Source organism: Eublepharis macularius, chromosome 11, assembly GCF_028583425.1.
Source record: "Eublepharis macularius isolate TG4126 chromosome 11, MPM_Emac_v1.0, whole genome shotgun sequence".
NCBI classification, from domain to species: Eukaryota; Metazoa; Chordata; class Lepidosauria; order Squamata; family Eublepharidae; genus Eublepharis; species Eublepharis macularius.
Window position 1 is genome coordinate 53,237,898 of NC_072800.1, and position 24,921 is coordinate 53,262,818.

Genomic DNA, 24,921 nt, shown 5'->3' on the forward strand with positions numbered 1-24,921 from the left:
ACCTATGTAGAGTGCACTGCAGTAGTCTAGTCTTGATGTTACTGTGATGTGGATCCAGGTGGCCAAATTGGCAGAATCCAGGTAGAGAGGCATCTTCCTGATTAGACTATTAGTTTACAGAATCTGCTGTGAAGTCCATTGGAATAGATGGGTTTAAAAGGAGATGAGAGGAACTCCCGGAGGAAATTGCTATTTAGGGAACTCTCAAGAGGCTTCAGGTCCTCCTGTGGGATTCCTGGAAGCATCTGGCTAGGCAAGGTGTGAAGCAGAATGCTCGTCCAGATGGACATTTGCCCTGCATCCAGTAAGGCTCTACTCACATTTTAAAGTTTTAGTGGTGATAAATATAAGCCTGAATTTACATTACATACTAAAAAAAAATCTAGAAAAGTCAGCTGTGAGACTCCTGGAGAGGGTGTGTGCATTAGGCCAGATGGAAGAAACTGTGCTTTGTCATCTCCCTTTGTCTCATAGGCTCCTCCCTGTTAACTTGTAACCAGCTCACAACTTCATGGGCCTTCTCCCTTTAGAAGGGAGTGTGGAGGAGTCAGAGGTTCAGACAGGAGTACGTTCAGCCTTTGTCTCCGGCCTTTTCCTCCCCTCCTTCCATGTGATCTTTGTCTGGAAGCCTCCTCCCCAGATACTTCTGACATGCCTTTATATCTTAGCAGGGAAAAGGGAGGGTGGCACCTACCCTTAGGGTTCCCAGCTCCAAATTGGGAAATTCCTGGAGATCTGAAGGGTGAAACCTGGAGAAACCTGGAGAAAGTGGGGGTTGGAGGGAAAGGACCTTGGCATGGCATAATTGCATCGAGTCCACCCCCCCCCAAAGGAGCCATTTTCTCCAAGTGAACTGATCTCTGTGGCCTGGAGACCAGTTGTAATTCCGGGAGATCTCCAGCCACTACCTGGAGGCTGGCAACCCTACCTACCCTGCTGGCAATGGCAACAGGCAACTTCAGCTTCTGGTCAGGACTCCCCATTTCACACCCACACCCTGCATTCCTGCAGGAGCCAGATATGCTTCCCAACTGACATCAAGCCAACCAACAGTCAAGTCTCAAGCAAAAATGCCATTGTAAGCTCCCAAGAAGGCTGGGTGATCCTTTTGCATCTGGAGTGACTGAATGCTCTGAGCACACCCTCTGCACAGATCTACAACAGAAGTCGCTGCCTGAACTGCTGCCCTGGCAGAGACTGATTGGAAAGACAAAGATCCCAGCAGCAGCCCCAACAGAGATGCAGCAGTAAGTCTTCTCTGTGCAAGGATACCTTGGCTTCACAGGAACTTTTAATTATCCAATTAATTAATTTTCTGCTGCCACTGGAAGTTCTCTTCCAGCCCACTACAAGCACGTTTCAGTTTAGGAATCGCTGTGGTGACACTTCCCAGCACTGTGGGAGGTGGGGGGGGAGGGGGGATGTGAGGGTGGGAACACTTCCAAAGCAAAAACACACTTTGATGAGGAATTAAATTCAGGTTCTCAGAAGTCAGGGCAGTATTTCTAAGGATTTGGAAAGGGGGTTATTGCCAAAGGCAGGATTTCAGCCTGGTTTCCAAGACTAGAAACGAAGTCTGAAACACAAATAAGATGAAGGGGAAAAAAGGTAAATCTCTCTCTCTCTCTCTCTCTCTCTCTCTCTCTCTCTCTCTCTCTCTCTCTCTCTCTCTCTCACACACACACACACACACACACACACACACACACACACACACACACACACACACACACTCCTGCTCTGCACACATCCTACTTTGATGTTCCTGCCAAATTATGGCTCTATATTTAGGCAGAAGAGTGAGCTACAGTGTGTTTGGGGAGAACAAGATCTGTGCTGGTTTTTCCCTCTACTTCTGAGGGGCACAATGAGGGTTTCTGTATGGTGACAGTATGTTTGTTCCCAAGGTGTTTAGGTGCAGCTGACAACAGGACCGTCATGAGATGCCCTTAGTTTAGAGGTACCAAAAATAAAACTGAACTCATAGGGTGGTCCCACATTTGTCACTGGGAAGGACTGTCACCTTGCCTCAGGTCATAGCAGCTACACAGGACATAATTTAGTCCAATAGCACCAATAACACTGGAGATAAGAGCATGTCCTTTACTTTACAACCGGTGGGACCAGAATGACTTTAAAACCCAGTACCTCCATAATGGGGGTCAGTAGGAAGTCTATCACTGGGACATTTTAGAATTCGTTTTAAGTGTCATTGATTTGGCCACAGAATTAGAGTTCTCAATATTGTTTGCAAAGACAATCTGCTCTAGCTGTGAGCAGAATATGGCCCATGGTGCAAAATGGATCAGTTGAGATTGCATCCAGTAGAGGGCAGTAGTACACAAGTATACCAGCCAGCTGTTTCAAAATCAAAAACTGTACATTAGCCTCAATGTCCAGATGTATATCTGAGAGGTATGTGAATCTGGACAGTAAGATTCTTTCCCATTATTAAATAACAAAAACAAAAAAGAATATTTGCTTCCCTGGCCTTTTAATGAACATTTTCTCAAGTAGTTCTCAACAGGGAAAATGGAGCTCAAAATATAACAGGAATATTTATTCATTAGCATGAATTGTACGCTCTTCAAACAAGAACTTGTGTAAATGCAGCTTTAAAAAATACTCTCTTAAATACTGTTAAACTCATGATCCAGCAAAAGAAAAAAAATATATCTAAAGGATGGGAAATGCCAAGTACCTCTTATTTTTTCCCTCATCAATAAACAGATACTACTTTTTATAAACTTTTTGGAAAAGCTATTGTGAATCTCAGAACATTGCTGAATTTTAAACTCAGATTGTATTATCTTGCGCCAACTCCTGGCTTTTGTTCTAATCACAAAATTGCAAAAAATCACCCTTAAGTTACAAAAACTACCCTTGATTATAAATAATTGTCCCAGACCAAGAAAAGAAAGCGGACAGCAAGATCCCAGCCCTTTCATCCAATTTATTCTGCAGCAAACCACATTCCATTTGTCTAGACTAAATATAGCAGCGTTTATACAAGAAATCAATAGTGCTTGGAGAGAGCAGAGCAAAGACATGAATATTTCATCAAACTCACAGAGAAATGGCAATCAGCAAACTGACAGCTCAGTGGAGGCAGACTCCTCCGGCCCTCCAGATAAGCCTTTGTTATTTGGACATGGCTCGTCCCCCTCAAGTCACAGACTTATCACAGGCAGGATGCTATTTTTAGCATTAATTGCATTGTAGGTGACAAAGGCTTATCATGTTTAAAGTGGAGAGATGGATTTTCTTACATCCGTTGTGCCACATAATAAGCCTCGCCAGGAACAATGCGTGTTACCAGAGCTGTGCAAAATCCAGCAGCTTTGGGGGCATGCAAAGTGAACCCCACAATTTGAGTGAAAATCTCTCCCACCCTTCCCTTCCTCCCAAGTTCTCCACACTCACAGCTCAATTTGATGCATTCCAGATACTGAAACAAGAACATATTACAAAACAAAGGGCATACACATTGGCAAAAGAAAAAAGATTAAACAAAAAAGAGTGGTTGAAATGATATCAAAGTGACCCCACATATTTTCAGAGTTTTCTAATTTATCTGCTTTTATCACTCGCGTGTTTATTGTTTGGAAGGAACAATTCTTCCCCTTGTCTTTTTTAAAATCCACAACCATTTTTTTAATTTTTAGTTTTTAAATGCCTAGAAGTAATAAATAACCTCCAGATAGGGCCTGGAGATATCCCGGATTTACAACTGATCTCCAGATGACACAGATCAGTTCCCCTCAAGGAAATAGTTGCTTTGGAGGATGGACTCTATAGCATTATAACACAATGAGGTCCTGGCCCAAACCACACCCCAGGCTCCCCAGGCTCCATCAGCCCCGAATGTGTATTTCCTGCCATTTCAGACGTCCATTTATTTCTTTCCAGATCCAGACTGGCTGGAGTGGGATGGAAAGGATTCACACACATATGCCACTCTGACGGAGGAGTTAATTGCAGTGTGTTGTGGCCGGCTATGAAAATACAATGTTTTGAAATTTGAGGGGAGGGTAAGGTTGCCAGTCCCCCACTGGGGGTGGGGGATCCCCTGCTCCCACTCCTCGCCCCCGCTTACCTGGCTGTGTGTGTGGGGGGAATGCACCTCGCAGGAGGGAGGAATTGGGGCCAAATCTGGCTGCTGCAGGGCGCAGGGTGCTCTCCCCTGCTCCACATCGGGCCAATTCAGCCTGGATTGAGCCCAAATTGGCCTGGATCAGACTGCTGCAGAGTGCAGCAGCACTCCCGCGCTCCACAACGACCCAATCCAGGCCAAATCAGCCTGAAATCTGGCTGCTGCAGGGCGCAGGGTGCTCTCCCCTGCTCCACATCGGGCCAATTCAGCCTGGATTGAGCCCAAATTGGCCTGGATCAGACTGCTGCAGAGTGCAGCAGCACTCCCGCGCTCCACAACGACCCAATCCAGGCCAAATCAGCCTGAATCGGCTGAGTGGGGAGTGTGGGAGCACTCCCAGGGCACCCTGCGGCCCACCCAGGGGGTAGGGGAACCTGGACACCCTGGGGAAAAGGGTTCTGCCAATTGATGAAATATACTTAATCACTGCCAAAATTGATTTGGCATTAATTAACTAGCAAACACAAAGAATGGTGCTATCACAGTAACAAATTAAAACAGACATCTTGATCTAGAATGGGGAAGTTGTTGGCTTTTTTTCTTTTATAAAAGTACCATATCCAGAGAGGACCCTGTGCATGCATGCAGGGCTTGAAGTGATCTGTTATTATTTCTAGCAGCATCCCTCATCCCCGTCTTCTCATTTCAATCACTCAGGATTGAAATTAAGATTCACTCATCCTCTGAACACTAGGAAGCTAAGACTGATCAACCTGTTCAGCCACATTTGTGTTTTGAGTCCATCTCCTTCCAGAAACCTGAGGGTCTGGATGGAGCAAAATAAAGATCCTGTGTCAAATCCACAATGATATGCCAACAGTATTAAATATTTGGAAATATGTCTTGGCCTCTCTGGTCTTATTTATACTTTAGCAAACCTATTTTTTTCTACAACATCCTGCAAACCAATCAAGCAATCATCATTTTTTCAACAAGAGTTGCTTTTCCTTACAAGGAACCTGTGCATCTTTCATACTGTTACCTTATGCTGAGGGCAAGATAAAAACAAGACCGTGATAAATGTGGATTTAACCTTCACATTTGCTGGAATGCCTTAAAAGTTGCCATCATGCTGCCAGCTAGTCAAACATACATGCTAAGATCTCTGCTGCTGCTGTTGGAGATTACTGGTGTCATAGAGCCAACACTTGCCAGTACCACTTCCTGAGTTACTTTGCAATGCCAAATCAATGTCAAGCATTACAACCAGGGTTTTTTTTTCTGTCAGAACATGGTGGAACGCTGTTCTGGCACCTCTCGTGCCAGGAGCTGGAGGAGGCGGTGGCGGTGGGCGGGCACCCACATGGCATCTCTGCCAGGTCCGCCTAGCAGCCTCTCAATCATGGTGCTGGGAGCTAGAGGAGGCAGTGGTGGCGGTGGTGGAGGTGGTGGTGGGGGTGCCAATGTGGCACCCCTGCCAGGTCCACTGAGCAGCCTCTCCATCCTGGCGCCAAGAGCTGGAGGTGGCAGTGGGCAGGCGGGCGCCCACGCAGGCTCTCCACCAGGCCCACTGAGCAGCCTTTCTGTCCTAGCACCGGGAGCTGGAGGAGGCAGCAGCGGTGGGCAGGTGGCCAAGTCTCATTTCTGCTGTGGCTACGGGAGCCAGAGGAGGCAGCAGCGGCAGTGGGCAGGTGGCCAAGTGCAAGCAGGGCATACCTACATGGTGTGCCCTGGCCTTGGCTGGCTTGCGTGCTTTAGGGTTCTCAGTTCCAGGTAGGGAAATTCCTGAAGATTTGGGGGCTGACACCTGGAGAGGATGGAGGTTGAGGATGTCTGCTTCTAGCTCCTGAAACTCAAGCTGTATTCCGCCCTACCCATCAAGTCTGCCCCACATTATTACCCTGGTATAAATGTTAAGGAAGTTAGGTTTCTTGTTTCTCAACACTTTCAGCACTGTATCCAACTTCTGGTTGTTTTCAAATTTCTGCAACCCATTCCCTATTGTATTGTTTATTGAATGCCCCATTCTGTTGACTGTATTGACACACTGTGAAATGTGCCTTGAGTCTCAATGAGAAAGGCTGACTATAAATAGTGCAAACAAAATAAAATAAATAGCAACCCTGTAAGGTTTTTATGGCAAGAGATGTACAGAGCTGGTTTTCCATTGCTTGCCTCTGTGAAACAACCCTGGAGAGATTACCTACTTAGTTTCCGAGATCTACGATCAGGCTAACCTGGGTTGTCCTGGTCTGGCCTCAGATGGTATACTGCTCGTATATGGGGAGTATCCAGTTAACTATTATGCTAAAATAACTGTGAATAGACCATTCATCCACACATTTCTCTAATCATTTTTAAAGTTCCTAATACCCTCTAGCAGTTGCCACATCATGTGGTAGCGAATTCCACATATTACAGATGCACTCTTTAATATCCAGAGGATTAAGCCATGTTAGTCTATAGTTGCAAAATAGTAAAAAGTCCAGTAGCACCTTTAAGACTAACCACCTTTATTGAGGTATAAGCTTTCAAGTACCACATGCATAAGGGTCTCATCAACATATTGATGGCACCCAATACCAGTGCCCCAGACAATCTAATTCAAAAGTCTTTTAACCAAATGGATTCTGGTTTTGGAAAAGGCGTGCTCAAAACTTGCAAGTTACTGCTCACAAAGTAACTTCTGGCTCACAACACTATACTGCTTAGAGGGAACATTGCTGCCAGGTAAGGAGCAGGGAGGCAAGCAGGCCTGAATTGCGCTTGTGGGGTGGCCATTGTGTCTTGCGCAATGACATCACTTCCTGGAAGTGGCATCATTGCATGGTCCCAAGGTGGTACCAGGGAGTTGCCCCAGGTGCTGGCAACCCACGCTATGCCACTGAGTACTACTACCTCTTTTCACAGAAAAAAAACCATGGAGGGCTTTACTGGGAAAGGAGTGCTTGTCCTAAAACCTATGCATTTATCTTCTTGTTGTTGAAAAGATCCAGTAATGAAGTATTCCTATGGGTTGGTCTATGCATTTCTCAAATAGCACTGAAGAAGCAGCTGTGTGTCTCACCTTCTTCCCTCATCACACCTGATGTGAGGAGGTACTTCCATATGAGCACCTGTAGGTATGGAAGCTGGATCAGTACAGTTTTTATTTCCCCTACCCAATAAAGAAGAGCGATCACAAAGACTTAGCTTATATGTATTTGGAAGAATAGCCCCTACATGCCAATATGTGCACTGCAGAGGAGTGGGGTGTGCACCCATTGCTCTGTCACACAATGACAACTTTGCCCAATAAGTATGCAAACTGCAATTGTGTCTAAAGAGATCTAAGCAGTGACTGGCATTGGCAGAATGAAGTGAATGTTAAAGGGCAGAGCAACAAATTGCATTCCATATGACACAAGAATTTTAGGGAGAAAGTATGTGTTGAACTACTACTGATTCACAAAACTGATACAACTTTAAACCAAAATAAATAGTACACAAGAAATCTTGGTGTAAAGGAGAATCAATTCATTTGAGGTGAATTACTGAGGGGGGGTGGTATTTTCCTGTTCCATATTCAGATGGAAGGGCCTTGATGCCTAAGGCCACTAGCTACAATGCTGCAAAATGGAAAGGGTCCAAAAATTTATGCATGCCATACTTCACCCTGCCCAGACACTTCTGACCCCATCCCCACCCTCTGTAAAACCATTTCTTAAGTCTGGGATACGTTGGAGCAGGAGTCGATGTGACACTATGAGTTGCAGCCAGTAGCTACTCTTCCATGCATGCCTAGAGGTGTTTACACTGCTTCTTCAGATCCCAGCCATTATTTGGAGGATCTTTTTCACAAGACCATTTCATCATGTAAATATTGAAAAGAAAAGGCAACCTCTGGTCACTTCTGCCTCTCAAAAGTGATCATGAAATCATTTGTTGTATATTATACTAGCATGATATACAAAGTGCTCCCCTTTATACTAATCTGACAAGTTTAGGCTTATGAATAATACAATGTATTGATCATGGGAACTGTTCTGATGAGAATCTAAGGAAAGTAAAAAAAAAAGGCAATTTCCATCAACAGTTAAAATAGCTGGTAAGACCTTAAACTATCACAAGCAGAGCTTTTTTTCAGGGGGAATGTGGGGGAACGGAGTTCCGGAACCTCTTGAAAGTGGTCACATGGCTGGTGGCCCCGCCCCCTGATGTCCAGACAGAGAGGAGTTTAGCTTGCCCTCCGCGCCGCTGAGCGGCGTGGAGGGCAATCTAAACTCCCCTCTGTCTGGAGATCAGGGGGCGGGGCCACCAGCCATGTGACCATTTTCTCCAAGGGCAACCCACTGAGTTCCACCACCTCTTTTCCCAGGAAAAAACCCCTGATCACAAGAATAATTGTCATGTATACCAGTGACCTCTTGACTGATCTCAGTGATACTGAGTTGTGAAGTGGAACTGAACAGCAACCTCTCCCTATCCCTACATACGAACCTATATGCAAAATACTGTTTTCATCTACTACCCGTTTTCATTTACTTTTTTTGCACACACACATACTTCATAAACTGGTTCGCTATTTTTTGTAACAAATTTACTTCTGCGGTTTACTTTTGCTTCCTGGAAGCATGCCACATCACAACATAGCTGCATCCCTAACACTTTGGTTTAGTTTTTTGGGAGCCCTGTGTCAACACACCATTGCTTCCCTAATTTGGCATGTCATTTTGTTCATGTAACTCATCATGTGCACCCACATGGCAGCTGTTTAGACATCCTCCATCTCGGTTGCCCCATTCCCATGAGCTGTAGGGCTTCGTTCTGTATAGAAAGTACCAAGGGGGCCTAACTACAAAATCTCAAAAAGCAAGCAGCAAAAGAGGAGGTGCTGGACAGAGGCCTGGTCAAGATAAGAAGGTCCTCTATCAAAATGGTGTACTAACTGACCACATGGTAAGTGGATATGACTGTAGGAATAGGCAAGGGATATGAGATGATTTGGTGGGAGAAATGTAGATAACAAATTTGAGGGGTGGGATATTTAATGGGTAGATAAGTGCTTTGGGGGCATGGGATGAAATCTCTAGGGCTTTTTAGGATTATCATCAGGGAAAAGGTGAACAAGTGACAGAAAATCTATAAGGGAGAAGCTTAGCATTTCCAATGCTTGTTCCTTTCCAAAGGGACAAAGCATTCAGTGTAGGTTCAGAGGTTCTGTCTGAAATATCACTAGATATTTCTACTCTTGTTTTCCTGTTTTCATGAATCAGTCTTCCCCAGAGATATCCCACAGTCTCTTTCAACCCTAGTTTTATTTATGTGGTTTTGTTGTTTCTATGATGATGCAATATAAATAATGAAATTCTTTTTTTTTTTAATTCAGTGTAAACCAGGACATGAGGAAGCATGCCATGCAAGGAGATGTCTGTGCAGCACAAAGTCATGAACATAAAGCTTTCTGGAAGCAACAGAGAGGAATAACAGTGGGGGGAGTCACGTCAGTGATAACAACAACAACAACAACAACAACAACAACAACAACAATGTGCTTATATACCTCCCTTCTGGACAAATTAATGCCACACACAGAGCTGGGAAAAAGTCATTGTTATTATTATCCCCACAATACAGCTGGGGAGCTGGGGCTGAGAGGAGTGGCTTACCCAAGGCCACCTGCTAAGGCTCATAGCAGTAGTAGGAGTCAAACTAGCAGAGTGCCGATACTGCTCAGCCACTATGCTATAGCAGCTCTCATTACTCATTCTCACTGTATCCCTGCTAGATTCTAATTGCCCTCTGTTTTTTTTTCTTTCTAGCTTAGCGAGAGAGAGGTTGGCAGCCCAAGTCATAGACACGTCTAGATTTAGCTGGGATTTCCTCCTGATCCAAGAGGTTTGGGAAATTGTATGCCAGGATGTATCAACTCACTGTACTACCAAATCCAGGCTTCATGAATGTTGTGGGACAAAAGCAAGTTTCCCTGAGTTCAAACAAGGTCTTGCTTCCAAGTAAGGATAGGTCCCTGAGGTCATGATTCCCATGAACTCAGTGATGTAGATGACTTAATGACTTTGTGACTGAAGTCATGTAAAGCACATTTGCCATGCTTTATGTGATTCCAGTGAATTGTGAAATGCATCATTGTGTTACGTAATGATCTCATTATTCCTTTCATGCTGTAGCAGAAGGTTTGAGGGCTCCTGGCCAAGAAAATCACACAGAGCCATACCACCAAACTAGAGTGAAATGCCACCTCCTTAAACATTCAGAGGACTCAGGTCTCAATTGCTCGCCCTATGCTCCTCCTGACCCCATTCCATGATAAAAATACAAAACAAAACTACATGTAAGTGCAAGAAACATGTTGATATGATTGTAAATACTGTAGACACAAACAAAATAGATTGAATTTTCATAGTCATAAGGAACTTAGTGCAATTTGTATGTGTTACATTATCTCAATACATGTACATTTAACTTGCCAGTTGACTTGGACAGGGTCTAAAATTGTAAATCATTAGCTTTCACAAACAGCAGATGAGGTGGTAAGATCTGAGTGTGAATAATACCGCTTCAGGGACAGGGGCGGGGGTTGCTCTTCCTAAAAACAATTCCCAGCATACAGAAAAAAAGTGTGTCAGCAAGAACTCTGGTCTAGAAGAACCTCTGATATTTAGTTTTCGAAGGGCAAAAAATTTAATTGTGTGTAGAGGAACATGCAATCAGTAATCTACAGAGAAAAAGCAGGTTTAGCTCTGCATCTCCTCTTTACTAGGCCACAGAAAAACGGAGGCATAAGGTGTACAAGGGATCATGCAAGTCCAGTCCACTGGTTCAGATCACTGTCCCTGCTATTCTTCAATTTAAAAGGTCAAGAATCAAAATTCTGCTTTTACAACTAAACAGCAGTTTTCTTCATGCAAGATCACTAAAGGGTGGTCAGTGAGGAAAACCAAGTCATATCCAAGGTCCTTTCTCACATTCATATATATATATATATATTGAAGTGCAAAAATATGTGTAATTTACCCAACAATCAATGCAATCCTAAACCTTTTCAAGTTCGTTGAATTTAATAGGCTTAGAAGGGTGTAATTCTGCTTAAAATTGCACTGTGAGTATATTGCTTGTGTCCACAGCTAGCACATACAGATATGCACTATTTGGCTCAGAGTTTGCAAGATGTTCAAGTTAAATCAGCTATCCTGCAGTTTAAAGTCCTGTGATCTGAGGCAATAAATTGTGCTTCAACGTTTAAGGCTCAACCAGACGGCATCTGTAAAACTGCAAGGTCAACAGGAAAGTTTTGTTTTAAGTGTTGTTTGATTCACGGACAAAAATGAAGAATACTTTCTTTACGGTTCAGAAACGTAAAGAGTACTGCAACATAGACTTTCAGGAATGCAGAAACAGAAAAGAATCAGTCTGGGGTGCAGTCCATTCAGTGCTGCTGATTTGCAACCATTAGTTTCATTGGTGCTAGGGCTGCAGCCCAATGACAGCCCCAGTAATTTGATACATGCTATTCAGCAATAGTGGTTGGCAGATTGTATAGGGCTTGCAGCATCAATAAAGCACTATCCATTTTTCATCAAGCTTATTAATTTTTCTTAGCTTGGTTTCCCATTATTTGCACTTGCTGTCAATCCAAGTGGCACATTGGCATTTCCAGAAATTACAAACACTGTCTGTCTAGTTCATTCTAATTGTCATCTTGGTAACAAGAAGTATTTTTTAAAGATTCTAAAATAAGGAAAAAAATTATCTAGAATATATGAATTCTTTGTAAGTTTTATTTAGGACAAACAAATAGCAGGGGTTTCCCTCTGGATGAAGGATTTTTACACAGAGATAATTCTGAGTATGTTTTGTCCTGTGAACCCTAGAACACTTTAAAGAAATTAGTCATTGGAAATACAAATGGCTAGTATATTATCTACAGCAATTAAAAAAAACAGATTTGATAAAGGAAAGTATGACAAAAGACAGCTCTCTGTTTCAGAGAAGCAACAATTTTTCCCTGTTAATTATTTGCTGCTTATCAGAAAATTTAATTTACAATTATTTTTCTCTTCTTTTCTGTCAGGAATATTTTATAGACACAGCAAAAAAAATCGGGCTTTTTTTTCTTTCTTACTACTATTACTAAGACACTGTTTTTATTCCAGAATTAATAGGATATATAAAGACAATGGGGAGTCTTAGTTTTCCTAACTGTACTCACTCCCAGTATCTCCCCTTCCCATGACAAATCTCTAGGGGTACGCATTGAAAATTTCCATTTCAGTTTTGGATCAAGTTTCCGAAGGAACTATGTACCATTATTGTTTTTTTCTAGATGGGGCATTGCTGGCTCAGATCAAATCTGGGTGGTTTTTTGTTTTGTTTTGTTATCACAAAAATTTTGGCCCCATTCTTTGTAATGAGGGCTTCCAGGCTCTTTGGGGCAGCTGTTTTTGCATCTGACAGCACCAAAATTTCACAGAACATTGTCCTCCCTCTAAATGATTGACCCACCAAGTTTTTTCTGTTGCAACACACACTAACAATGGATCCTGAAGAAGGCAAGTATCAGCGGGTGCACACGATGGGGAGAAGCTGGCTGGCTAAGGGAAAGTGGGGAGGAGGCAGTGGCATTAAAAACAACCCTGCTTTATATTTACTTTTTTTCTCTATAGTGCCAGTAAATTATTATCTTTACATCCTGCTGTTGCCTATTGGTGCCATGTGCTTTGTAGTTTTGTTCCCACAATGAGGGCTGTTCTCACACAATGAGGGCTGTTAATCACTGCCAAGCTCCATCACTCATGTGCAAGCAGGCAGCAGGATTGCCTGAATTGCTCTCCTCCCTGCCTAAACAGACCAGTTCCCCCCCCCCATAAGTTTTCTTTTTGCTGTGGGCAGGTAGGATTGTTTTTTGAAGGGCAAAGTAGTCGAATGGCTCGCAGGATGGGGAGGGGAGCAATCCTAAGCCGGTCTACTCAGAAGTAAGCCCTATGTTACTCTATAGTACTTACTCCTGGGGAAAGATCTTTAGAATTGCAGCCTAGACGTTTGCACATTCCTCCTTCCAAAGCCAATAGGCAGGAAGGGGAGGGCTCCCCTTGCAATGACTTGATTGACAGAGAGACAATGCCATTGCCCGGATAGCAACAGGAAAAAAAAGAGGGACTCATGCACCTTGCACATATTCCCCATTCCTACCAACAGAGTTAATTAATAACATAAGGGCTATCCCCCTTGGGATCTGACTGGTGAATGCCATTAAAGAAAACAAGATGCTGCCATGCAGGCGCAGTGCTTCACCTGCTGCTGCCATTGCAAGACAAGAACTGGAACAAAATGAAACACACAGATTTTTTGGTGGGAGGGTGTCAGTATAATTTGGTTTCCAGATTTGGTTCACCATTCTGGAAGCTGCTTTAATAAAGAAATTGAGATTTCCTGGTGTATTTCTGGCGTATGTTGTTTCATTTTGCACACCCCTAGAAATTATAGCGGTATAATACCATTGCATTTAAATAAAATAATTTCGGGTGTATCTTCTTCAACAGCAGACAGCAGATCCATTTTCTCCTTTCTCCATATATAAATTGAAATTCTGTTAGTTTGATCAATACAAAGCTAATCCCAAGCAGTGTGGTGAAGCAGTTACAGTATTTGAACAGACACTGGAGATACTTGGGTTCAAATTTCTAACTTGAAGCTCTCTATGCCCCTGATTGGGTGGTCTTCTCAGGAGTCAGTTGCTTAGCTGGCTAGCCTGCAAGAGAGCTGGAGGCTTGAGGCTGGGAGGCTCAGACTCTGGAGCGCAAGACTTATGCAAAGTGAACCAGCTGATCCAGCACTTGCAGGTTCTGGTGGTATGGTCTCGGGTGCTGCTGGGGCATCGTTGGCCAGAGCCTTGCTTGCAGGTTGTGGAAGAGTGATCTTGGGTGCATGGTCAGTTGGTGCTTCTGCATCACTAGGCCTATTCTGACCCTGCTGGTCTCCAGGCTCCTCCTCAGAGCGCTCCAGATCTGAGTTGCTGGCCTGGTCTAAGGGCTAGTTGGAGGGGGTTATTATGACACAAACACACTATATTTAATAGGATCGCATTTCCCCCTTCCTCACTGTTTCTTCTTTCCCTTCCTTGAAAGTCCCTACAGCTCCTCCCCTTTTCATACTTCATTCTCTGTCCCATCCACCAGCCAACCTTATCGGCCCCCATCTTCAGCTTTCTCTACTTCCCTCCCCCGGTCGCCTCTATCTAGGAAAACTCTGCATGGTTCAGGCTGCTGGGCTGGCTGCTTGTCTGTTGTATGGTGCTGAATTTGCAAAGACTTGCAGCAGGCACCTCACTTTCCCCTGTATCCCCAACGCTCTTCCTGGCAACCCCAATATCCTTATCTTGCCATGCTTCCTCTTCTTCTTCACACCCACCTAGGTTTGTAGAAAGATCTTTCTTGACTGTAGGTGCCTATCTCCAGATTTAAGTATTCACAGATAGGGGCGACATTGAGAATTAGATATATTGACAAGTGGGAGACCAGCAAGGACTTGCAAGGGACATCTATTTTCTCCTCTGCTACTATTTCCTCTTACACTCCCTGAAAGCCCCCATAACATCTCTTTTCTCTCCTTCCCTTCCATCAACCAACCTACCTTTATCTCCCCCTCCTCACAACTTCAGTTTTGCCTCCTTCCCTACCCATGGCAGCCTCTCCTTGGAAAAAGTTGTGCAGTGCCAGCAACCAGGCAAGACTCAGTTGTGCAGTGAAGAACCCACCTCAGTTTTCCCTCTATCTCCCTCCCCATTTCCTCATTTTCTCTTCCTGTCAGTCCCCATATCCTCGCCCTTCACTGCTTCCTTCTCTCTTCATCCATCCACCGACCTACAGTTTATCAGCCCCTCCATCTTTACCAATATTTATATTTTAACTATATTTATACCCCACATTTCTCCACAATGGAGATCCAAAGCAGCTTACATCATTCTCATCCATTTTACCCTCATAACAGTCCTGTGACATAAGTTAGGATGAGTGTGTGTGACTGGTTCAAGGTCTCCCTGTGAACTTCCATGGCAGACTAGGAATTCAAACCTAGGTCTTCCAGATGAACACACATGAAGGTGCCTTATACTGAAACAGACCATCAGTAAAGCAAGGTAAGTATTGTCTACTCAGACTGGCAGCAGCTTTCCAGGGTCTCAGACAGAGGTCTTTCACATTACCCACTGTCAAGTCCGAATCTCTAAATACTACACCATACTGACTTTCATGGAGTGGCTGGAAGCAGTCAGACTTGGGTGGGTCATAAAAGTCATGAGGTAGCAAGTCGCTCAGTGGTTGTCAGTGGGCCAGTCTCCAGATTTAAGTATCAATAGATTTGGCCATGCTGAGAAGTAGATATATTGATATAAGGCTTTAATATTGGCATATGCGGGGGATACTTGCAAACAAATTGAATTCAACACAGGTCAAAACTGACTTAAGGCTGGATGCTATTGCTCATAATTCCCCCCTCCCCTCCATCCCTAGTCACCCAACAGATGTTCTTTCATGGAGAGCTCTAGCAATACAACATTCTGCAGAGGGAAGTTTTGTGGGAAAACATTTCACTTGGAGGGAAAAAAAAACATTTCCCCTCATTTTGACAAGAAATAATTCTGAATACTTTTTGCAAAACTCATTTCTGAAGCACGACGATGGTCCCTACAAACTATACATATTTGATGTATTGTCGAAGGCTTTCACGGCTGGAGAACGATGGTTGTTGGGGGTTTTCCGGGCTGTATTGCCGTGGTCTTGGCATTGTAGTTCCTTTTTTTTTTTTGAAAAATTTTTTATTGGGTTAGAACATTTTTATTTTTACATTACAATCAATTTTCCCCTAATTTTTCGTTTCTAACCCCCTCCCTTTCCCCCCCTTTTGTTGACTTCCAACAGCTTTCCCACCCTCTGTCCCTTTTCCCTTACTTCTATTAAATTCCTCTGTCTAAAACAGATATACATTCTCCATTATATTAAGCAGTGCATCATTAACTCCTTTAATTATTATACACCCAAACTATACATCTTTAGATAAACAATTTATCCCATTTTCCAGTTTTGAATAATTCTATATAAACCTATATATCATAAACCATAAAAATTTCCCACATTTAAATCAAACAATTTGATTTGTTCTCTATATATTACTCATTTCAACTTTTTATGGTAATTCTATATAACTCCTCAGATACTCAATCAATTTAACTCTTCTATACATTCAGTTTGGTGCATATAAATCTTGTCAAAGAAAGAAAATATTGTTAGTTAGTCAATCCTCATGTTTAAACCTTATCATTAATTATTCTCTATAGTTGACCTATACATATCTATATATATCTCAATCAATTAATCTAACTGCTTATAAATTCACATTTCTCTTCCTCCCCCGGTAAAGTCACCCCTCTCTTTTATACTTTTATTATATTTCAGTAGTTCTCAAACTGCCACAGTTTTCCTCCCACCTCCCATTTCTTCTCCAGGTATTGTTTCAGCTTCTCCCAGTCTGTGTTGAACTGCCCTGAGTCCAGATCTCTCAGTTTTCTTGTCATCTTGTCCATTTCAGCCATATACAGCAATTTGTAGATCCAATCTTCAATAGTTGGTACTTCTTGTACTTTCCATTTCTGCGCATACAAAAGTCTAGCTGCTGCAGTCATATAAAAAATCAACGTCCTATGATGGGCTGGAATTCCCTCCATTCCCAAGTTTAGCAGCAGGAGTTCTGGGTTCTTATTTATTTGAAACTGTAAAATTTCACTCATTTCTCTTATTATTTCCCCCCAGAACTGCCTAGCTACCTCACACGACCACCACATATGATAGAGGGAGCCCTCATGTTTCTTACATTTCCAGCATTTATTAGAAGTATTCAAATTCCCTAGCGCAATCTTCTTTGGTGTCATGTACCAACGATAGATCATTTTGAAAATGTTCTCTTTAATATTAATACATGTCGTTGTCTTCATTGTAGTTTTCCACAAGTATTCCCATGCCTCCATTGTTATTTCTTTATTGAAATTTATAGCCCATTTCACCATCTGTGTTTTAACTATCTCATCCTCAGTATACCATTTCAGCAATACTTGGTATACCTTGGATATTCTTTTCTTGTCTTCTTTAAGAAGGGTCTGCTCTAGTTCCGAATTCTCTGTTCGTATGCCCCCTTTTGCAAAGTCTGAGTTGTATAAGTCTCTAATCTGTCTATACTGAAACCAATCATAGTTAGGTGATAGTTCCTCTTGCGTCTTTATTCTAAGTTTAGATACTTCAATCTTAGTTATTTCTTTATACGTTAAACATTGTTGTTCATTATCCACAGCTCTCGGATCTATCACCTCATATGGAACCACCCACAAGGGGGTTCCTTCTTGTAAGTAAGTTCTATACTTCTTCCAGATTGTAAATAGACTTCTCCTTACAAAATGATGCAGGAACATCGAGTTGACCTTTACTTTATCATGCCATAGGTATGCGTGCCATCCAAAAATTTTTTTATATCCCTCTAGGGCTAATAGTTTCTTATTCTTTAATGTCATCCACTCTTTTAGCCAAACTAGGCAGATTGCATCATGGTAAAGTCTCAGATTGGGCAGTTGCATTCCGCCTCTCTCCTTTGCATCTTGTAAAACTTTTACTTTCACTCGAGGCTTCTTGCCTGCCCAAACAAAATCTGATATTTTCCTCTGCCATTTTTCAAATTGTTTAGAGTCTCTGATGATTGGTATTGTCTGTAACAAAAACATTACTCTTGGTAACACATTCATCTTAACTGCTGCAATCCTGCCCAACCATGACAGGTTCAATCTATTCCATTTGATCAAGTCTCTCTCTATCTGAGTCCATAATTTTTCATAATTATTCTTGAACAAATCTATATTTTTTGCAGTCAGCTCAACTCCCAAGTATTTCACCTTACTAGTTACTTCACAATCCGTTGTTTCCATTAACAATTGTTGTTTCTGCTTAGTCATGTTTTTGCATAATATCTTTGACTTCTTTTTGTTAATGAAGAAACCTGCCAAATCTCCAAACTCCTTGATCTTGCCTATCACTTTTGGCATGTTCTCCAGTGGGTCTTCTACAATTAACATTATGTCGTCTGCAAATGCTCTGACCTTATATGAGTAGTCCTTTATTTTTATTCCTCGTATTTCCTCATCTTGTCGAATTTGTATCATCAGAATCTCCAATACTAAAATGAACAACAATGGAGATAACGGGCAACCTTGTCTTGTTCCTTTACTAATCGTCAATTTTTTGGTCAATTCATCATTCACTACAATTGCTGCAGTCTGGTCTCTATAGATTTCCTTGATTGCTCTGACGAATCTTTCTCCCAGTTGTAGCTTTTCCATAGTGGCAAACATAAAATCCCAGTTTAAATTGTCAAACGCTTTTTCAGCGTCTACAAAGAAGAAACCAACCTCTTTGTCACAACGCTTGTCGTAGTATTCAATAGCATTGATCACTGTCCTTAAGTTGTCTCTTATTTGTCTGTCTGGCAAAAAGCCTGCTTGTTCCTCCTCTATGACTTCCGAGAGCCACCCCTTCAATCTCTCCGCCAATATCTTCGCAAAAATTTTATAGTCATTATTGAGTAGTGATATAGGCCTATAATTTTTCACGCTAGTCAGATCTTGGCCCTCTTTTGGGATCAATGATATATTCGCTTCGCTCCAAGTGTCTGGAATTCTTTGATCCCTAAAAACTCCGTTCATCACCTCTTTTAGGAATGGTGCCAGTTCATTGGCCATTGTCTTATAAAATTTAGCCGTAAGTCCATCTGGCCCTGGCGCCTTTCCTAGATTTGCGGATTGTATTGCCATATTTATTTCCTCATCAGTTACTTCACTGTTCAACTTATTTCTCCAAGCTTCCGAGATCTCTGGAAGTTTGGTTTTCTCCAAATATGATGCTATTGATTCTTTGTTTACTTCTTTTTTATTATACAGCTTAGCGTAAAATTTATAAAAGGCTCTGCTAATGGTAGTCTGCTCCAAATACGTTTTGTTTTCTTCACAAATTTTATTTATTATTTTCTTTTCCCTTTTCTTCTTTAATTGCCATGCCAAATATTTCCCAGGTTTATTAGCACCCTCAAAAGCTTTTTGATTCAGTCTTTTAAGGTTCCACTCCAATTCTTTGTTACTCATTGCTGTTAACTGTTCTTGAAGAATTTTGATTTCCTGATGTATTTTCTTTTTCCCTGGTCTCTTTTTTAACTGTACTTCTTTGGCCTTTATTTTCTCCTCAATCTCTTGTCTTTTCTCCTCTTTCTTTTTCCTTGCTCTACCATTTAAGTCCATTAGTATGCCCCTTACAACCGCCTTGTACGCGTCCCAAACTTTACTGGTTGGTACTTCTTTATTCACGTTGTATTGTATAAAAAACTTAGTCTCTCTTCTCAGTGTTTCCATATTCTCACTTTCCTGTAACAGGTCCTCATTTATTCTCCAGGCTTTCCTTTTTCTCCTTTTTCCAAATTTCCACATAATTGGGTTGTGATCTGAGCCTACCATCGGCATTATTTCTACCTCCTTAGTCCATAGCGCTAAGTCCTTTGAGGCCCAGATCATATCAATTCTTGATAATGTAAGATGCCTTGCAGAATAAAAAGTAAACTGTTTGGTTTTAGGATATTCTCTCCTCCATACGTCTTCGAGAGTCTCTTGTTGAATCAACTCAAAAAAAAGCTTTGGCAATAGTCCTCTTTTCTTTTGTGCTTTTGTAGTCTTTTTGTCTAATTCCAAATCTGTCACTCCATTGAAATCTCCAGCAAGAATTATCTGGTCATATACAAGATCGTCTAGGTGCTTCCTTAAGTCCTCAAAGAAGCTTTCCTTTGCACCGTTAGGTGCATAAAGTCCGACTACCAACACTCTCTTTAAGTTCCAATTACATTCCACTGCTACAAATCTAGCTTCCACATCTCTCATAACAAATTTTGGCTGCAGCTCCTCTTTTATATACAACACCACTCCTCTTTTTTTCTTGTTGGAAGCCGCTACAAATTCTTTGCCCAATTTTCCAGATTTTAAATATTTTACATCCTGTTTTCTAATGTGGGTCTCCTGCAAACAAACAATATCACATTTTTGTTTTAGTAGCCAATGAAAAATATTTTTTCTCTTATTCGGTGAGTTTAGTCCATTTATATTCCAAGATAATACTTTACACTCCATATTCATGGTTTTGTTGGTAAGTCTTTTTCATTGTCCTTGATAAATCTCTCCATCTCCCGCTCAGATCTGATACGTTTTTTTGCCCCTCCAAACTCAAAGGACACTCCTTCCGGTAACTCCCATCTGTATCTGATATTCATGTCCTTCAAAGTCTGAATTAGCACTCTATATTTTTTCCTGTCCAATAACACTGATCTGGGCAGTTCCTTCATTATAATAATCGTCTTGCCATCAATCTCCAATGGATCTTGAAATTGTTTGGTCACAATCCTCTCTTTCATATTTCTAGTTGTAAACTGCACAATCACATCCCTTGGTAGTTTCCTCTGGGTTGCAATTCTCGAGTTCACACGATACGCCACATCTAGGATAGCCACAATTTCCTCCTCCTCCTTCCCCAGGTAATCAGCCAACACCTCAGTCATCTGTTCTTGCGCTGACTTCCCTTCCACTTCTGGCAGACCACGAAAACGAAGCTGCTTCTCCATGTGTTTAGTTTCTGCAACTGACATCCTCCCCTTCACCAGCCTCATCTCTGTTTGTTGCGTGTCTATTAAATTCTCCATCGCGTCTTCTACTGTTTTAACTCTCTGCTGCGTTCCTTGTAATTCACTGCTAATCGTTTCCACACCTTTTTTCACTTCTGACAGCTCCGACTTTACTGTCTGTGTAACTTCCTTGACCTCTTTAATAAGCTCCAATTTCGTGTCCTTAAGTTCTTTCATCATGTCTATAAGTTTTTTGTCCAAGTTTTCTATTGCCGATTGCCACTCTTTTTTCGACATCGTGGGGCTTGCTTTAGCTCGCTCCCACGAATCTGCTCTCTTCCTCAGCTCCGTGGCGTATAATTAAACGTTTTCCTTTTTTTTTTTAAATGTCCCAATCTTTGCCAAAATTAATTTTTTATATCCAAAATGTCGGGCGTCTTTTCTCTATGGTTTCTCTATGTTATTATAATCCAAGATGGCCTACTTCCTCTTCCGCTGAAGCCACGACCCTTCCACTTTCAAAGATGGCGATTCCCCACTTCCTGTCCTTTGGCAAGGGCCGCTTCCCTCCAGCCACTCTATTGTTGTTACGCACTTCCTGTCTCCCGTCTTCCCACAGCAGGTCTCGCGATGGTGTCTTTTTCCCACAGCTCCAAAACCACAGGTATTCAAAACAATAGTCCGATTTTTGTAATAACTTCTTTAAACTTAGTCTCTTTTAAAATACAACTCCTGCCGAGTCTTCACCTCCTTTTCGCTAGTCTGTTGCAGTTTAAAAGTCTACTTTCTTTCCTCTCTGTTTTTGTCAATCTGTCCCGTTTCAAGAGATAGCGATCTTTACCTTCTCTCCAGCTTTCTCGGGTTGTAATCGCTGTTTCGATCTTAAATTCTCCTCTCGACTTCCCTCCCCGATCGAAGCTTGGGTATGTAGGTCTTATGCCAGCCGAATTGGCCCCAAAATTGCCGCAGAGATTATAGCCGACCCGTCGCAAGGTGGGACCTCAAGGATCGGGGGGGAGACTCCTTGTGTAGAGCCCCCCCTCGTCCGAGATCTAACTCACCCTAGGGTCTTGAGCGTTCTTTGCCTGCTCCCCGCCTGAGAGCAGTCGGCCGCGGGTTATTTTCACCCCTCCGGCCGGTTAAAACGGCAATCCGGTCAGCTCCACAAATGGAGCTGCGTTAGACCTCCATGAATCCCAAACCGGAAGTCGGCATTGTAGTTCCTGACGTTTCGCCAGCAGCTGTGGCTGGCATCTTCAGAGGTGTAGCACCAAAAGACAGAGATCTCTCAGTGACACTGAGAGATCTCTGTCTTTTGGTGCTACACCTCTGAAGATGCCAGCCACAGCTGCTGGCGAAACGTCAGGAACTACAATGCCAAGACCACGGCAATACAGCCCGGAAAACCCCCAACAACCATATACATATTTGGTTGACAAAGATGGCCTAAAGTGGAGCTCCTGTTTCATTTATCCTCAGGCACCTTTAACTCTACACAGTCAGGCAATTTGGCAAGAGTACCTTTCTGACAAAAACATGCTGGCTCTAATAACAAAAGTCTCATTCGATAGCATGGCTTTCCCAGCCCCCAGCTAGGCACTGTGGGAATGGCAGGAGCTTTAACCCTGTCCAGACATGACACCAAAGGATATGCGCAGGGCTGGCCTTGCAGGCTTTACCATGGGTGGCAGATACCACCAGGGTCATGTCTGGACAGAGTACACCTTCTCCCTCCCTCCCTAAGTGCAAGCTGCTAAATGGTGTTGAGTATGATGAGGGGCTGCTGGTGTGCAACCAAGCCTCTCCCACATGCCTACCAGTTCTGGTCCCTGGCTCCTAACCATGGCGGCAGACTTGCAGCCAGCACTCCCCCAGCCTTGTCTCCCCAGCTGCAATGCAGCCTGCAGGTAGGGTTGCCAGGCCCCCTCAATCTCCCGGCGGGGGGACAGGGGCCTGGCACTTACCTTTTGGGAGAGGGGTGTGTGCGCGCACGGAGCAATGACGTCACTTCGGGGTGATGTCATCGTGCAGCCGGGTGCTGCAGAATGCGCCCAAAAGGGGCCCATTCTGCCGTGGATCGGGCCCAGTTTTGGGCACTGTGGAGCATTCCTGCATTCTGCAGCGCCTCAAAAACAGGCCTGATCCGCGGCAGAATGGGCCCATTTTGGGCACTGCAGAGTGCAGGAGCGCTCCTGCGCTCCGCAGCTGCTGAAAACGGGCCTGATTTGCCATGGATCGGGCCCGTTTTGAGTGCTGTGGAGCGCAGGAGCGCTCCTGTGCTCCACAGCGGCCCCGATCTGGGCCAAAATGGGCCTGATCCCGGTGGCTGTGGTGCATGGGAGTGCACCATGCGGTAGGGGAACGCGCAAGGAAGGTGCGCGCCCCCCTGCTGCTCAGGTAAGTGGGGGCGGGGTGTGGGGAGCAGGGGCAGGAGATCCCCCCACCACCACCGGGGGTCTGGGATCCCTACCTACAGGTAAGTCAGTGAACCCCCTTATAATCAATTAGAGCATTAAAACACACACATACACACCTACATTTCACAAAAATCACCATCAGCTTATGAATCTTTACAGTGCATCGCTAACCAGAATTACATTCTTCTAAGTCCATTGAAGTCAACCTGCTTAGAAAGGTTTGCCTCTGTTTAAGATTGCACTGTCAGTCTATCTGAACATTATCATCTGAAATAAATCAGGTATTGTATCTTCTGTGAAGGTAGCAAGTCCTGTTAGATTTGGGTGATTAGAATACTTTTGCGTAAGCAAGGTGATAAATCCTTTCAATGGAACATGTTTTGGCTTCCTGTCCACAGTTTCTGCTTTCATTTTGCCAGTGTAACATTGGATAATAAATTAAATCTGTCTCTCAAGATAGTGCAAAAAAATCGCAAAAGCAATTTTAGCCCACATCATTTTCCACGTGGAAGTTTTTCTGTAATACAAATTGCTGCTAAGGGCAGTTAAATAATGATAATTCATTCCGAAGAAAATGTTAAGGCGAGCTAAGAAGTGCTTTGTTATTCTTCATATTGCTCAATAACTTCCTTGGATCTTATTTATAAAAATCCCTGTATTTCCTCTCATTTTAAGGGCACTATTTGAAACACTGTATAAGGAAACAATACTTGTTCTATTTTAAATATATTTTATGATGGCTAGCCTTACAGCTAGGCACACACTGAATGATAATATTAATCTCTACTACTAACATATAAGATATTTCATAAGTTTGACAATGACTCGAGATATGCTAGTTGTTGAATCAATGCTGAAGAGAATGCCTTTGAGAATCATTTTGGAAAAATTAAAAGCTTGAGTAAAGGTGGAATGTGAAGTCATTTTTCAAAGTAATGCCCCCCTTTTAGGGGAGGTAGAATAAACTTAGGGGTTTCTCTGTGATGCAGTGGAGGAGTTCTAATATTGTATTACTCCAGAGTTTCTTTGCGTGGATCAAGCCTCGATGTGCTTCTCTCTATTCAGTTGTCTTTGTCTGATAAATGGCAGTAGTAGTATGCCACAATGAAAATGATGCATTCTTCAGAAACAATCTTTTGGAAAAGAGAAAGATGTGCATGTGTGGGGGAAGGTATGCACAGGGTGATACTGGACCAGAACTACTTTCTAAATTTCTGCTTAATAGCTTTTGTGAGTTCTCATTGTTTATACGGTAACTAAGTCATCATCACAATTTTCTGCAAAATTCTTCTCCACTTCACAAAGTTCTTGTGAACTTTGTGTGTGAACTTAGGTGTGATACTGCACACCTAATGATTTCCTTTTTGCAGAAAATGCCATGTAAAATATATATTGTAATAGAAAAAAATCATTCCTAAAAATATGCATCCTTCTTTTACTTGACAGAGCATCATAAATTTATGTACAAAGACTGCAATCCGGGATATGTGGATGGGGTCCTCTTCAAAAAGCAGTAACTGTGCCAGGCAGGCCTTGTAATAAATCTAGTCCTCCCCTCCCACATTAACATTGCATAGGTGTGATTACTGTTCTTCGGAGACAGCTCTATGCACACAGCTTTTACAAGCCTGCTGAAGAAAAGAACCACACATGCAGCACTCATTTGCACACACGGTTCATTATCCAGCTAGGAATAAACACAGAGACAAATTCAGATAAATA

General features: G+C 42.7%; 1 protein-coding gene across 1 annotated transcript in view; it reads right to left on the reverse strand.

Moving 5' to 3' along the window:
* Positions 1–24,921, reverse strand: part of HDAC9 (histone deacetylase 9) — a 572,443-nt gene that overhangs the window by 335,047 nt on the left and 212,475 nt on the right. The window lies entirely within an intron of this gene.